The sequence below is a fragment of the Cheilinus undulatus genome, linkage group 6 (genome assembly GCF_018320785.1).
Source record: "Cheilinus undulatus linkage group 6, ASM1832078v1, whole genome shotgun sequence".
NCBI classification, from domain to species: domain Eukaryota; kingdom Metazoa; phylum Chordata; class Actinopteri; order Labriformes; family Labridae; genus Cheilinus; species Cheilinus undulatus.
Window position 1 is genome coordinate 8,965,262 of NC_054870.1, and position 16,339 is coordinate 8,981,600.

General features: G+C 39.9%; 1 protein-coding gene across 1 annotated transcript in view; it reads right to left on the reverse strand.

Annotated features, from left to right (window-relative positions):
* ttc7a (tetratricopeptide repeat domain 7A) overlaps positions 1–16,339 on the reverse strand; it is a 117,679-nt gene that overhangs the window by 11,974 nt on the left and 89,366 nt on the right. The window lies entirely within an intron of this gene.

Below are 16,339 nucleotides of genomic sequence, written 5' to 3' on the forward strand. Positions count from 1 at the left end.
GGTCCCTAAAACATGCCTGTGAAGTTTGTTGCTGAAAAAAACACACCAGTATTTGGATTTTTGCATGTCTAAAAACCCCTTGGTCTCATCTCTGCTCAGAACGAGCTGTTTCTGTGTCTGTAGCTTTAAATGTTACTGAGCTGGCTGACTCCGCCCCTGACTGCCCATCTCAGGAAATGGATGTGGCTCTCCTGAGCCTCCTCTAAGCATCAGGAGAGGAGGGCAGAACTTTCTTCCAAGCGGGGAGGGCCAAAAAAAAACTTGGGGGTGGTGCTAACTCCCCACATGACATCATGAGGGGAAAATCTGAGAACGGCTGAAAAAGTGTAATTTGCGTAATATGTGACCTTTAAATCGGATCATGTCAAAGTTTTAAATCCAAGGCAGCTCCTCAGTCTGCTGTTTGGTCATGGTGCCTGTAGAGCAGAATGTTATACAGACCATATACTCTGCGTAAAAATAGGAATAGATTCATCAGTGGTTAAATCCAGGTATGTATAAGACTTTCTTCTGTAGCTTCAGTAGAGGTAGTTAGTTTGTTCACGTCCATGAGGTTCATTTTAATCCAATATGGCAGCCTGAAGGCATGTAGTGACACTTCTAACCGTTAAAGCCTGCACGCCAACTTCTACACACTCAGAGTAACCCCTCCACATAGACACTGACAGACACTTTGTAACCCAGTGGCCTGTTGAACTGCCTCTGAACCAGCAGCAGAGTCTCACCTGAACCTTTAATCCGATCAGAGGTTCAGTCCGGTCAGGCAGGGAGAGCCGAGGTGAGCTGAGGCTGCTGTTTCTGACTCCCTCACACTGCTATGAGTCTTGAAAGCTCATTAACCCTTTATCGACTGTTTCACTTTATCCTTTTACATTTAACCTGTGTTATGGGGAACTGTAAGTTATATTTAGGTAAACTAGTCTGTTATAACCAGCAGCAGTTAGCTTAGCTGAGCATAAAAAATGGAAGTTGTGTTCCACCCATTATAAAGTGTGACAGGTGCTAGTTTTCAGTCCAGCTGCTGTAATGGCTTTACTTAACCATTCTGGCTTGGATTTTATATTTAGCCTCACAAAAGAAAGTCAAAGACCATTTCCACTGACACAACAGGTTAATTTAAATTTTTAAATGCTTCAAAATCCATCTTATTCCACATGTCTGTCAGAGATCAGCGGCACTTATATACAATTCTTCATTAAAGGTAAGTGATGTTCAAGTTGCATATATAAGTCAGACTGCACAAACAACAATGGATACCAGTCAACCACAAGACTCTCAAACTACATCAATGAGACAAAAAACACCCTAAAGAACTATGGAGTACAACAAAGACTCAGATAATCTGAGATTCCCATAACCTACAGCTCATTATCAAAAGACTCAAGGAATCTTGAGAAATCTCTGCACTGGAAATCTGTCAACAGCTGGCCACAAATATAAAAGATGGATCATGCAACAATAAAGTCATATGTGAACAGGATCCAAAAACGCTTCTGTCTTAACTGGGCCAAAGCTCATTTAAAAAGGACTGACACAAAATGGAAAACTGTTCTGTGGTCACACGAATCAAAATTTGAAATTCTTTTTGAAGAATGGACGCTGTGTTCTGTGGACTAAAGGGGAGAGGGACCATCCAGCTTATTATCAGCGAACAGTTGTCAAGCCCACATCTCTGATATGGGGTTGCATTGGTGCTTATGGCATGGTCAGCTACACATCTGGAAAGACGCTTTTAATGCTGAAAAGTAAAGATGTGACAGACAAAACATTCATCCAATCACCCTCCGAGTTCTTTTTCAAGGGCTCTGCCTTTTCCCGAACACAGTCTATGGGAGGTTTTCCAGATGGATGCTTGAAACAAATCCGTCTGGCGTGTCAGGTTAGCAGCTCATACTTTTGCCAATAAAAACTGTTTGGAGAATCTTACTGTGATTGACAGTGTGTCTGTATATGTCAGTTTGCACACCACACCTTTGCTCCAATTGTCCTTGATACCTCTCAGGAGACTTCAAAACTGATATCATTAAAAACATTAATATGTACAGATTTTTGATTAAATCCAAAATTGTTGCACCTTTCACTTTAGTTTGCCCCCCTCCCAGTCCACATCCCCCATTGAGTCACCTCCCTGTATAAGACAAACGCTCATGCTGTGTTCACAGTTACCTCGGGTGTCGGAGCTGGGGGTTGCTTCGACTTTCCAAGTCAGAATTCTGAGTTCAGGGCACACTTTTGATGATGTATCCGACGGTTGGCTTGAAATTTCCGAGTACCGAGATTAAATGGAATTCACTATCACTCTGCCACAGAGGAGATGGCCTTCACTCTCAAACTCATGCTAAAAGATGAAAACAACACCAGGCTCATGAGTCTAGAATTTTTCTTTATAATTAAGAGACAAAGTGACAGAGCTGGAAAACAACTGGACTTTGTCGAAACATGCCCACAGGGAAGCGTATTTGGCACACCTGGATGTGATGATACACCTTTCATTACAGTACGCTCTCTTTAAAGCACTTCTCCATGCTCATATCAAACAAGATAATACAGGAGGTGTGCCACATGTTGCTGTTAGAAGTCACGGTTACTTTACTGTTATTTGTCGGCTGTGGTTGGCAGCACTGCGTAAATATATTTGAATATAGGTCTGTCTCCCTGCAGCTGAACAGTGTGATGCTTTGTTAAAGCTCCACGATAAAGTGCATGCTCTAAAACTTGCATATTGCATATTGACCTTATTTAAGCATCTAAAGACAAGGTTGGTAACAGCATAGAATAGACTAAAGATTAGTCTACTGTCTGTGAGAGCTGATGGAAGTGCGCTGCAATTTCATATGAGGCACAAACTTTCCAGAGATCAAGAAACAATTCCACCTCTGTGTGACTTTAAAATAAATGATGTTATACTGTAGTCTGGGTGAATACTTGATTCTGATTAGCTCTGGAAGTTCCGTTAGTGTCCTTTAACTTCTGATATATGGACACCTATGGAACTTCTCAAGCAGTTCTGGTCAAGAAATCTTTACTATGTTCCAAATTAACATGCAGCAGCTGTGATATGACAGGAGTAACCATAGCAACCTGAGGCAGTCATGTTTTCTGAGCAGCGTTGCCGGCCTAAGGAGCCTGTGGGCCAGCATTAACTGGCACTCAACTGACATAAATAAAATGTCAGACTCCAGGTTTAAGACCAGTAATGTACAACAAACTCACTTCCCTCCTGTTCTAACTTCTATAAACTATTACAAGAAGATTTAAATAATATAATAACAAAAGACAGGAAGCCAGTATTTCTTTGAAAAGTCAAAGGAACTGCTTCTGATAAACTGGCATGATAAAACCTGATAGATATTGACCCATCTAACAGGGAATCAGCACCTGCAGGGCGTGGACAGCTCTGTTTCACCTCTGTGACCTCACAGTGACGAAGGGGGAATTATTTTGTTTATTCAAACAGAGCTGGTCTGATAAAACCAAGCTTTCTATTAAATGACCGTTCATGTTGACATACAGGTTTATAGTCTGGTCACAGATGACTCTCCATCTCCCTCGTCTTCATGCCTTTTTACTGAAAAATCCATTAAGCGCTGAGTGGACAAGATCTTTTGTTCCACTGTGAATTTGTATCTATAGCCTGTCCTATTTACTGAAGTACTAAACAACGGTTACGTTCCCTAAGAACGTTATGGGATTGGAATAACTATTCCAGTTGTTAGTCAAGCCCTCAGGCATTGCAAGGGAAAAGGAATTGTTGCTTGAGTAATACTTTGTATTTTGATTGCAAAACGTATAAAATTATGAATTAGTCATTTTATTTATCATTTTCTTTGGCAAGTGACCATGGTATAAGCAGGTTAATGCCCTTCGAGGCATCCAATTATCAGGAATTAATGGACTTTGCAGAGGCAACCGTCCGACACGCAGCGGAGGAAGGTTCAGGCGTCCATGTCATCCACTAATACCTGATAAATGGACACCTCATCGGGCATTAACCCTTACATGAATATGTAAATTAGGTAGGTAAATATTACTTTGCATTGCTATTACTAAGCCATAACCAGGAGTTAAATCAGTCTGAGACGCTCACTGATTATTTTATCCATGTCTGGTTCCATTATCAGGATGGGGATGTGTGTTGTGGTTGTTTTCGTAGAGTTATACTTCATTTAGGGAGGAAACTTCACCAAGATGGTGCTTCAATTAACACACTAATATTACCATTCCTTTCATTAAATGCACTCTGAACTTGGATTGTCAGAGTTCGTGCATATTGCGGGCAGAATTGGAAAGACCATTTGCGGGTGTTGGTGGTAATGGTCAGAAATCAAGCGGGAGTGGGCAGGAGGCAGGGCTCTAGTCATAAAAGGAAATATCCAGCAAACCAGACCCAGACTCATGAGGAGCTAGAATCCAACATCAGACAAGAATGGAACAACATTCCTTTCCCAACTCCATCTACTGGCCTCCTGCTTTTTTGGGATGTGTGGCTGTCATCAACTCTACATATTTTTCATAAAATGGTAAAATGTCTCAGTTTCAACATCTGATATGTCATTTATGTTCTATTGTGGGATCTGCAAATCATTGCATTCTGTTATTATTTACATTTTACACAGTGCCCCAACTTTTTGGATTTGTGGTTGTACAAATATAAAATAACCAACCACAAAAAACACACAAAACTACAATGAGCGAACAAAGAGACCACATGCAACTCCATAATGACAACAATAATCACAGAAGGATTCAAAGCAACCACAAAGAGATGCAAAACAACTTTCAAAAGACATTCAAATTGACCCCAAAAGGCACAAAACAACACAAGTATATGCAAAACAACCACAAAAAAAGAGATCTTGCATTTCTTTTATGCCCATATGGAACGATACTGAAGATAGTTACCTGTACACCTTTAGCATCTCTATCCTGACGTGCACCCAGATGGTATGTATGTATGGAAAATAGGATGGTTGTGGTTGAATGTGTAAAGATTTCTAGCGCTACAAAGTTAATTCTCACCTCTCTGAAGGTTATAGCAGATCTATAAATAAGTAACAGTATAAAAGTCAATATCAGGTACACAGCCACCTGGGAAAAAAAGAAGTGAGAAGAAGAACAAGAGGCAGAAAGGAATGGAAAAGGAGGGAAGAATGCAAGGAAAGAGTGAAGAAAGAGCTAAACTAGGAGCAGAGGAAAGAGAGAGGTGTCAAAGAAAATGGAAAAAATAAGTGGGCCCAGATGAGCCATACATAGCAACAGAGAAACCAGCCAACTCCCAATCCTCTCTCTCTCTCTCTCAGTGCTTATCAGAGGTCTCGCTCAATAGAATATATTTCCCTGGTTGCTAGGCAATCCCATAAAGCGGCGAGAACGTGCAAAGTGTTATAAATAATGTATTTGCATTATCTAATCAGCTGACAACCACCCCCATCCGGAAAGAGAAAGCGAGAGAGAGAGAGAGAGAGACTAGAAGAGAGAGAGCGAGAGAGAGAGAGAGAGAGACTAGAAGAGAGAGAGCGAGAGAGAGAGAGAGAGATGGGGGGCATTTGATAATTGGAACGCGATTAATTCAATGAGCACAAGTCGTCGTCCTTGAGAGTATGCATGCATATGTGAAGCAGTGTATGAATATGCTTCAGCTGGAGAGGAGGAAGTCTGTGTGTGACTCACGGCAGCAGGGATGAGATGTGGAGGATGTTGGGAGTGGGTCAGATTCATTTCATGCCATCGCCGGAAGCGAGGCTGGGCCGTGTTTCAGTATCAGCTAACCATGAGAAAACACACATACATGACACACCTAAACCTTTGCTGAACGAGGTGAACAGCACACACACTTATGTAAAGCTGCTAATAGTGAGACAGACTAATAAAATAAGTAGATGCTTAGATTTCACCTGAGGACTGTTATACCCAAGAAGTAAGAGCTGAAATGAGCTAAGTATTAGCATGTATAGCTTAGCACAGCGAGTCCAATACTGGTCTCTTTTACCACCACACCCTCATCGATCCAAAAATACTCTGAAACCAGCAGCTGACCAGAGCGGTGAGGCACCGTCTGATCACTGCATTTCTCTCTCTCTGCTCCTCACGCACATACACACACACACACACACACCCACACACACACACACACACACAAAAACCATGTGGATGAAGCTCACATAGAGGTGAACTGAGTGAAGGGTTGTGTGGTGAAAGAGGAAAAAGATGGTGGTGTGTTATTACCAACCACATGACGGGAGCTGCTGAGCTTCCAGTGCCGGTTTCTCTGACTCACATTTGCCTTTCCTCTTCTTCTGCAGGGAGAATTGACTTTGCTTTGCTTATCCTGAGTGAAGCTAATCAATGATGCCTTAAACCTTTATAGGGTGATCACTGGAATACTTGGAAATTCCAAATTTGAGCCCTAGAATATTATTGGTGGACATTCCAATTCTTTTTTACTTTTGTCACTTACAAATATATATATATATTACATGAATATGGTGAAAGTCAAGGTGAATGTGATGACTGTATATGGTTCCTTGCCTGTTCAAGGAAAAAAAATCGATTAAGGGTTTGCATATTGAGGTGCTGATAATAGAGAATAAACATATAGTTTAATGAGTATTTATTAGAGATAGAAAAAGTACATGACAGCTGCACTCATGTAAAAGTACAGTCACTCAGGTTAAAATTGACTTTAGTAAAAGTGAAAGTACTAGTCTACAAATCTACGCCAGTAATAGTAAAAAGTATTCAATTTAAAGTACTGAGTACTGAGTAGCTACTGAGGAGTTATATGGTAAAATCAGATCTTTCCTTATTGGAAAGAACAACCAGAGAATAAATCTCCAACCAGGTTGTTCAAGTAAAGCCCCACCTCTATTACAGAGTCAAATACAGACAAAATAGAGTTAAATTTATCACTTTAAAAGTGTCTATGCTGGCAAGAGCAAAGCAGAGAGCAAGGCAATACACACTGATGACTATGCACTCTGCAACCTCAAGGAGCACCTAAAAATCTCTGACTCGGTGGATAACTTCAGTCATGGTGCAAATGTGTATAACAACAAAACAACTGGGGAACATGAGCACAAGAGCCCCAGCAGGATCGCGTTACAAAAGATAACACCCAAACTCAACTAAACGCATCTAAAGCCCAGTTCAGACCAAAGATTCGCCATGTGGTTTTAGAAAGTTGCTGGTGAGAGTCGCAGCAGTCTGAACTCAGCATTGCAGCTCGACTGAAGCCGGCTGATGTAGTTGCCAGCGATTCATCCTGCCAAGTTGCAGAGAGCGGGATTTAGAACGCAGCAAGCAGAGAAATGTGAAAATGGAAATATAAATCTCATTCTGAAGGGCTGTATACACCAATTCTGTCAGATAATGCTATTAATTTTAGAAATATCTCTTTTCTCATTGATCCTCCTGACAATCACTTGTCATCAATGTAGCAGCACAGCAGCGAAATTTCACGGCACATATAAACACAAAAATGCTTTGCTAGATCGGTCTTGTTGAAACATAACTATCCACTGAGAAAAATTAATTTCTGCTGACGTATTTAGCTCCTGCAACCTTGATTTTCTCATGGATTATCCCGTAAAGCGCAGCGCCTCCTGCTTACAAGCGCAGCCAAATAAAGTAAAGGAGAGCTTATTCTAAAAAATGTTTCAACTCATCACATTTATCTGCTTCTTGGAAATAATTAGGCTGACATCGATCTTTTTAATGATTTAACACAGAAACTTCCGCCTGCCAAACTCCTGCCTCCTCCATCAGCTGCACTTCAGGCTTCAGCTGACTGACTGAGGATTCTCTGCAATAACAAACAAAAGAGAGGATCAGTGTGATCATTTCCAAGATAGAAATGATGCAATAAATGAATAAATAAATGAAAGGTTAATAGAGTATATCGTTTGAAAATGCTTTCTCTTTCCTGCTGCGCACGGACAGGATGCACAGCGCTTTATAGGCTAATGTGGGAGAAATTAAAGGCTGTCTGAGCTAAATCTGTCCGTGGAAATTTTTTTTTTTCTCAGCGGATATCTTTACTATAACAAGACTGATCCAGCAAAGCATTTTTGTATTCATACATGCCGTGAAATCACACAGCTGCAGGATGTTGATGACAAGGAGGACTAATCACTTCGGTGCACCCACATGTGATAAAAAAGTGTGATTATGACCACAAAAACACAAAAAAGGTGATCAGAGACAGATTTATTGCACACTAACTTAGGTATAAAACCTCTTTAAAGTTAGAGACTGTGAGAGACGTTGCCATGGAAACGATGCATCGTCTCCTTCAATCGCAGCAGTGTGAACTGGGAGGTGTCTAGAGCGTCGCAGAGTGGAATATTGCAAGCAGTTGCAAGTTTCAACTTGTCTCATCACGAATCTTTGGTCTGAACTGGGCTTGAAACACATCTTAGAGGGGTACTTCAACATTTTGGCAAATTCACCCATTACCATAATCCCTAAAGTCTTAGTGATAGGTTTGTTTCCTTTAGTTGTCCGTGCAAGCTGTTTTTAAATCTGGGGGGCTGATATGCCAGCTGCACCGACAACTAAAGGAAACAAACCTGTTACTAAGACCACAGGGATTATGGCAATGGGCGAATTTGCCAAAATTTTGAAGTATCTCTTGTCATTCTGATAAAGGGATGATAGGGAAATCCCACCACACATCCCCCCAGATTCAAACTTCCAGTTTGCAGCTTTGATCAGCTGACTCTTTACAGAGTTGAACTAACACTGCTAGATCAACTCTGTTGAATAGCTCCAACACAGAAAGACATTTAACTCATAATGGAGTTAAAATTACACTTTGAGAGTAAAATCAACTCTGACATGTTTAACCCTGAGATATCAGCACTTCAGTTTTTGCTGTTTTAGGATGTGATGTAGAATCATTCTCTCTCTTTGTGCTACTGTGCAGTCAACAGACGTGGAACAAGTACAGGAGTATTGTACTCAAGTAAAAGTTCAGCTACTCTCTTAAACTTAGGTAGAAGTACTGGTTCTAAAATGTACTCCAAGAATTATAGGTACACAAAAAACTACCCAAGTATGATACTTATAGTCTTGAGTAAATGTAGTTACACATCAAAATCTTGAGTGTTAGATTAGCAGTGAGAGTGTTAAATCTAACACTAGAAAAGTACATAAATATCTGTCCAGAAAAGAAAAGGAACAAAATAGAGTCCAAAGTCTCGACATCTGCAGTATATTGTACATTGTAGTTTCTACTATACTATATATATGAACTTTAAGCAATCCAGTAAAAGTAGAAAAAAATCCCATGGAGATAATCTGAATAAAGCCTCATTTTTACGTTGATGTTTCTGTTAATAAATCAGCAAATTTTCACTGTACAGCCACAGCAGGAGGACATCTTTTATCTGTCGCCCTAATAACTTAAAAAAGATCTAAAGGACATTCAAGGAAAGTACAGTATGTACCTTTGCAGAATAATAGCTGGAGTGTAAGACCAAGAATATCATCAGAATCCCCCTCAAGGCAGAGCTGAATAAATGGGCCACCGGCACACAAAGTGTCCACAGCAGATACAGTATAAAAATAAATGCATGAAGCCGACGGAGCCACAGAGAAGCTGCAACTGTAGGTTGTGTTCTGGCAGGCTGATGCAAGACAGAAATATGGGCAGAGCTCCAGATAAAATGTCCCACACACTGTCCCAGTTAGGCAGCAGCACAATGAGGAGGGATGAAACTATCTCACACTGCTTCAATGGCATGTCTAGTATTTAATCCATATTACAGCAGCGTTCTATAGAGAACACAGACTCTACATATGTGTCTATTAGAGCATGCTACAACATACAGAGTAGGGTTAAAGCATCACTGTAAGGGCTTGCAGTCAAACATTTGTTGAGATTCTCACTTTTCACCACAAAGTGATCACTGGAATGCAGAGGTAGAAGCCCATGTCTCTTTAAATCTGAACAAGAGTTCTTATACAAAGTTGGACAAGTTGAACAACTACCAAAACCAAACCCAGCTTCATCAGACAACAACATGAGCACTAGCTATGGTTTCAAGGTAGAGATATGGTTCAAAATAAATTTAGTTGGTCCACCAGTACCTCAAAGTTCTGTTAATATGGTATTGAGAACCTAAGGAAATACATGTCTGATAGGGCTGTTTAGAAAATCATTCAGTACTACTCAGGTCCTGTAATAGAATAGTTTCATATGCTGTTTACAGTGCTTATACGCTCCAAGCTCCAAGCAACTCACTCAATAGGTCAATGAAAAGTGTAAGTCAGGGGATGGAGACAGAAACCTGTCCAAGGCACTGAACATCCCCTGGAGTTCAGTTAAATCCATCATCAAGAACTGGAAGGAATATGGCACATGTGTAAATCTGCATAGATTAGGCCGTCTTCACAAACTGGGTGATTGTGCAAGAAAGAAATTAGTAAAAGAGGCCACCAAGCCACCTATGACTGCTCTGAAGGAGTTCCAAGCTTCAGCAGATGAGATTGGAGAGACTCTGCATACAACAATTCTTGCCCAGGTTCTTCATCAGTCAAAGCTTTATGGGAGAGTGAAAAAGAGAAAGCCACTGTTGAAGAAAACTCAGATTAAATCTGGACTGGAGTTCACCAAAAGGCATGTGGGAGACTCCATGGTCAAGTGGTAGAAAGCTCTTTGGTCTGATGAGACCAAAATGGTGCTTTTAGGCCATCAGACAAGACGTACGTTTGGGGTGTCTGCATATCCCCACAAACACACCATCCCCACTGTGAAGCACAGCAGTGGCAGCATCATGCTGTGGGGATGCTTCTCTGCAGCCAGCCCTGGAAGGCTTGTAAAGGTAGAGGGTAAAATGGATGTAACAAAATACTGGAGGACAATCCCTCTCAGTCTGCAAGAGAACTATGGCTTTTATTAATCCACTACAAGACCCATCAAATCTTCCAACACGTTAGACTTCAAGCACCAGAACAGAGTATTTAGCCTCTCCTGTCCTTTTGCTACCCCGGCAGTTTGTCCTGCAAGCGTTCTAGCCTTTTCAAATGTGTTTCTGGTCTAGTTTTTTGACCTGTATTCAGAGTTTATTGATCATTTTTTGTCTGCCAATTTGGCTACCTTTACCTGTGGGTTTTGGAGCTTTTTTGAATCATCCTGGTGTGACTAAACAGACTTTCAATTTGCCTTTGAGTTTTGAGTCCTGTTTTTGGGTTCTTGTTTAGTTTGGTGTGTTGTCAACTTTCATTTCACAAGCATGTTACCCCTGTTTAAAGTAAAACATCCTGCACTGTCTCTTTACTGCTTTACAATTACTTAAACACTAAGCTTACTGTAAAATGCTGCATCTCTAGCTAATGGAATCTATCTGAAATTATGCTATCTTGTGTAAATTTGCCCACATCCTTGCATATTTTACACTTCTGATCATGCCTCCATTCTTGCACCTCTGGCCCATTTTTTCAACCATACCATCAATGCCGAAAGACGTTTGTATACCAATAAAAATACCTAAAAAGAGGTTGTACATATCTAAATCTTAATTACAGGTTATGTGGAGGTTATGTGATCGGGTGGGTTTGTTAGTTAGTTTGTTCCTTTGTTAGCAACATAACTCAAAAAGTCATGGACGGATTTTCATGAAATGTCAGAAATGGCATGAGGAAGAACTGATTAGATTTTGGGACTGATCCGGATCACCGTCTGCATCCAGGAATGTTTTTAAAGGATTCTTCACTATTGGGAGATTGGGCTAATGTTTGAGGTCTGCGCTCTCTGAGTGCTAGTTTCATACTTTTTTCAGTTTTACCAAATTTTTATATTTTATGTTTAATTCTTATATATTGAGAGCAAAGCCCACCAGAGTCAGATTCCTTGTTGCATTAGCATACTTGGCCAAAAAGGCTGATTCTGATTATGTTACATATTACCTACTTAGCTAGGGAAATCCTGATCTTTTTGAGCTTTCCAAAACATTTACAGTCTTTTCTTGGCCCTGTCCCAGCGTTAATTTTTGGCAACTATTTTTAAGTTTAGCCTTAGTTTTAGTCATTAAATGAAATGCATTTTAGTTTTAGTCACATTTTAGTCATTTCTATCCTTTTTAGTCTTAGTCTAGTTTTAGTAGACAAAAACTCAAAACATTTTAGTCTAGTTTTGGTCTGTATAAAGTCCTCACATTTTAGTCTTTACTTTTAGTCCAAGCATTTATTTTCTTGCCTTAATCTGGTACCAAACCATGGTAGTGTGTTCTCTGCACTCTGCCAAACCTGGGGTCCCTGCTTTCTACAGCTGAGAGGAAGAATAGCTACAGCTGAATTGTTTTTTGAAAGAAATGTCACGGATTTTGAATGTCAGACAAAAACTATATAACATTTTAGTCTAGTTTTAGTCATCTTGACGAAAACTAGACTTAGTTTTTGTCAGTTTTAGTCATCACAGATCTATCGTTGTTAGTTTTAGTCTAGTTTTTTGTCATGAAAAAAAAAAGGCTGTTGACGAATAGTTTTAGTCATGGTTTTAGTCGACGAAATTAACACTGCCTTGTCCCAATTATTTTGAAATTTGTTACAGGTGTCAAATTCAGAAGTTGTGTACATTTCCAAAAGAAAAATACAGTTTATTTGTTTAATTGATATAAATCTTGTCTTTGTGTGGTATTCAATTTAACATAGGTTGAAAAAATATTTTTAAAAATCACTTTAATCTGTTTTATTCATTTTTTACACAATATCCCAACTTGTTTGAATTAGGATGTTTTTGTCCAAATTTATACTTTCAGATTTTTTGTTTTGGAGTTAAAGAGACTTCTGATGATAATTTAGCAGCTGATAAAAGTTCATTAAAATCATAAACTGAAATAATGCTAAACTCAGAGCTTAGACTGTCTTACTGCCCCACATCTGCTAAATAAAGTTAAATTAAACATTTTTAATGTTATTCTGTCATTTTTTTGGATACTCTTCAATTTGTCATTATTATCCAATTATAAAAGCGCTATGGGATATAATATTTAGATAATACTTTGAGCTAAATCATCCAGCCTTGCTCTAATATGTGTTTTAATCCAAGAAAAAAAAGCACAAATAGTCCACATGTGTGCCAGACCCACAGAGGAAGGCAAAACACAATAATGCCCAAGCACACACACTTACACACAGACAGAGGAACACATCTGGCCTGTAAGAGACCCAGAGTAGGCCACCGCCAGCTGGCTTTCATTCAACTTTTCACCCCCTGGGATGAGTTCTCCCACAGGCCAAATATGGAAGCGACGCACTCCTCCATCCACCCCAACGGGACTGCACTACACTCACACACGCACACGCTTAGCATGCACCGTAGGAGCAAAAGCATTAGCCTTATGTGGTCACAAGGTGGCCGATGGTTAAGTCAAACAGCTATCATCCAGCACATCTATGGTCACTATGGAGACCACAGGCTGTGTGTGCGTGAGAGAGAGAGTCTTGGATTTGAGGAATATCCCTATCCGTCCCTTCACCATGACAACAGAGAGAGTTCAGAGGTCAGAACAGTGATGCTTAATCCAGAGGATCATCCTGAAGACAGACTGAGAGAGAGAGAGAGGGAGTAGGCGAGGGTGGGTGAGAGAGGATCTTTGTAGTGCAGAGAAAGGGAGAGAGGGGATGGGCTTGGATAAAAGAAATGTGGGCGCGTGATCAGGAGAGAGAGTCCTTGAACATAGTTTGTAATATTTTGGTGTTCAACTAAAGTTTGAGTGAATTAGAAGTTTGCACACAACAAATGAACACATCTATGTAAGCAGGACGACAACCCAAGATGTTTTTGGAGAGGTTTAGTCCTTCTAATATGGTGTGCATGTGCTGTTGCCCAGATGTATGTGAAATATTTCTTATGCAATGGTGCACAGGTTACTAAATAGATACTTAAAGTAAGCAAACCAATTGATCCATCCTTTTTTCAACACTACTTAAGGCATCAGGGTACTCACGCATGCACGGGCGAACATTCAGACTCCACACGGAAGGCCCTGACTGCATTTGAACCAGGAACCTTCTAGATGTGAGGCAACAGTGCTAACAACTTCACGCTGCTAAAACACAAAAAAAAAAAAAAAAAAGCAACAACTAACATCTTCTATAATTGTTGTCTTCTTCTTCCTCTTCTTTAAGAATGTCATTTCTAGTATTGGAGTACTGAGGCGATGTTTACAGAGGAAGGATCTCTCCATCTCCAGAAACCGTGACCCTGCCTAACAAGCTATTGATTAGTCATTGATTAAACATGTCTTGCTGCATGAATGCTGTGATAAAGTAACATGCATGTTCCACTTGATATGGATTGCTGCATCCTATTAGATTAAAGATAGAGATATAATAACAGTTTGTTCATATTTTGCTTTGTTTGTGTTTCGTTTGAATGGGCTATTAACAAAATTTTAATTTCAATGCTTCATAATTCTGTGTATATTTCAGCATACACATTTACAGCACATAGTACATATGTATGTGCCTTTGTACATGATGTATCCAATTAGTGGGATGTTAAAGGATAAAATGTGATGATTTAAAATGGTGGTTATTTAATATAGATCTGCCTTCAAGGAGAGAAAAGAAAGAGAAAAAAAACAAGATTTAAATTGTTTAATAGGAGTAAATAACATAATTGAAAATCATTTTAATGTTTAAACTAATTTGGATTTAATAATGTGAATTTTTCTAATATCTCATGATTAGGTTTGTTTAAAATTCCAGGGGTCATGATTTGTTTCTGAACCAGTTTTCAATTCAAACCTTTTTTCTAATTCACAACACATTCCCTGTCTGCTGTGTGGTGTGTGATTTGAACTCGTGGATATGAGAGATTCTTGAAGTAGTCTGAATAACTTTAGTTTAGCACACATAGCATACACGGTGGGTCAGTCTTCTACACTACAGGATTTTAAGCCTGATTTGAGGCATGATTTGCCTCCCCTGATGATAGTGGGGGCGTATCCCGAGTGGAGCCTCGTCCAAAATGACTATTTGTCAGAATAATCTTCGTGTGTGGTGTCAACACGATTATCTTACTGCTCCCGTCACAGCCTCCCAGACCCTGAATCGTTTCAGGGCACGTATGATCCGGCATCACCTGCCGGATCATACGTGCTTCCACCGCTCCCGACCGTAAACACAACTGTAGCTTCTTTCCAGCCAGAAACTCATCCTGAGTCTTTCCCTTGTTTTATGATTTTTGCTGCACCTGTAACACATGCCAGTGCAGCCTGTTGTGGCAAGTCAACAAAAGGGTATCCACAGACATCCATGCTTGTTTGTTTTTTCTGAAGTCACATGATCACCGGAGGTCGCTGGCAGGCTGGCAGGTGTGTGGTCTTCAGTGATATGAAAGTCTGGCTGACTTGTGTGTGCGTTCAGAGAATTAAAGATGAAAAATCTTGTGAAATTGATGTCTGTGGTCTCCCACAGTTTTAACATTGTTTTAGATATATAAACTGTCTAGTGTGTGGCCGGCCTTACCCAGAGTAGAATTCACTCTGCTTTGAGGAAAACAGGACAGGCTGAGAAACTGCTCCAAGGACAGTGTAGGCAGTAGGTCAGTGAACATTACAGACACTAGGCCTCATTCACCAATGACTTCCTAAGATTTTTCTTCTAATTGTTCTTAAAAGAGTTTCTGAGAGAAACCTTTGGTTTGCCATGCTCTTAAACTGTTGGACTGCTTGCATCTGTGTTCCAGGTGTTCTAAAGCTCAAAGCTTGAGCACATTTGTCCTAATTAGCATAGAAAAACACCCCTTTTATGCCCATATAAGGGCATGAGACTTTAGGGCTGGTGCAAACACAGAAGGCACACAGGAGGGAGAGGAGGAGAAGAAGCAAGATATCAGCACTGTCAGAATCAAAATAAACTACATGATCAAGTCAAACCATGTATTCTGGAATATAACTGTTATATAAGAGTGTTAAATGGACAAAAAAATGCAGTGGTAAGAATTAACAATTCTATTCTTCTGTGTCATTCTTAATCTTGCACATTTGAGTGCTGATGAATGCAAGACTAAATGTTTTATCCTTTCATATCAGCACTCAAATGTTCATAAGAGTCCTCTGGAGTCTTCCTAGATTTTGTCAGAGTTAAGAAAACTTTGGTGAATGTCAGAATCTTCTTGAAAACTCTGTAAGAGCAAATTTCTTCTGCAGACGGTACACAGAGAAGCAGCAAGTTGTTTTGCTTTTTTAAATGCACTTGGGATTGAATTACTTGCAATTTCAATGTGAATCAGTTTTTTCAGCACCTCTATATGGGCTGGAACGATCATATGCTGAGATCCTGCAGGATGTCTGGCATGTTTAACTTTATGTTTACAGCCAGCTGTGCACAT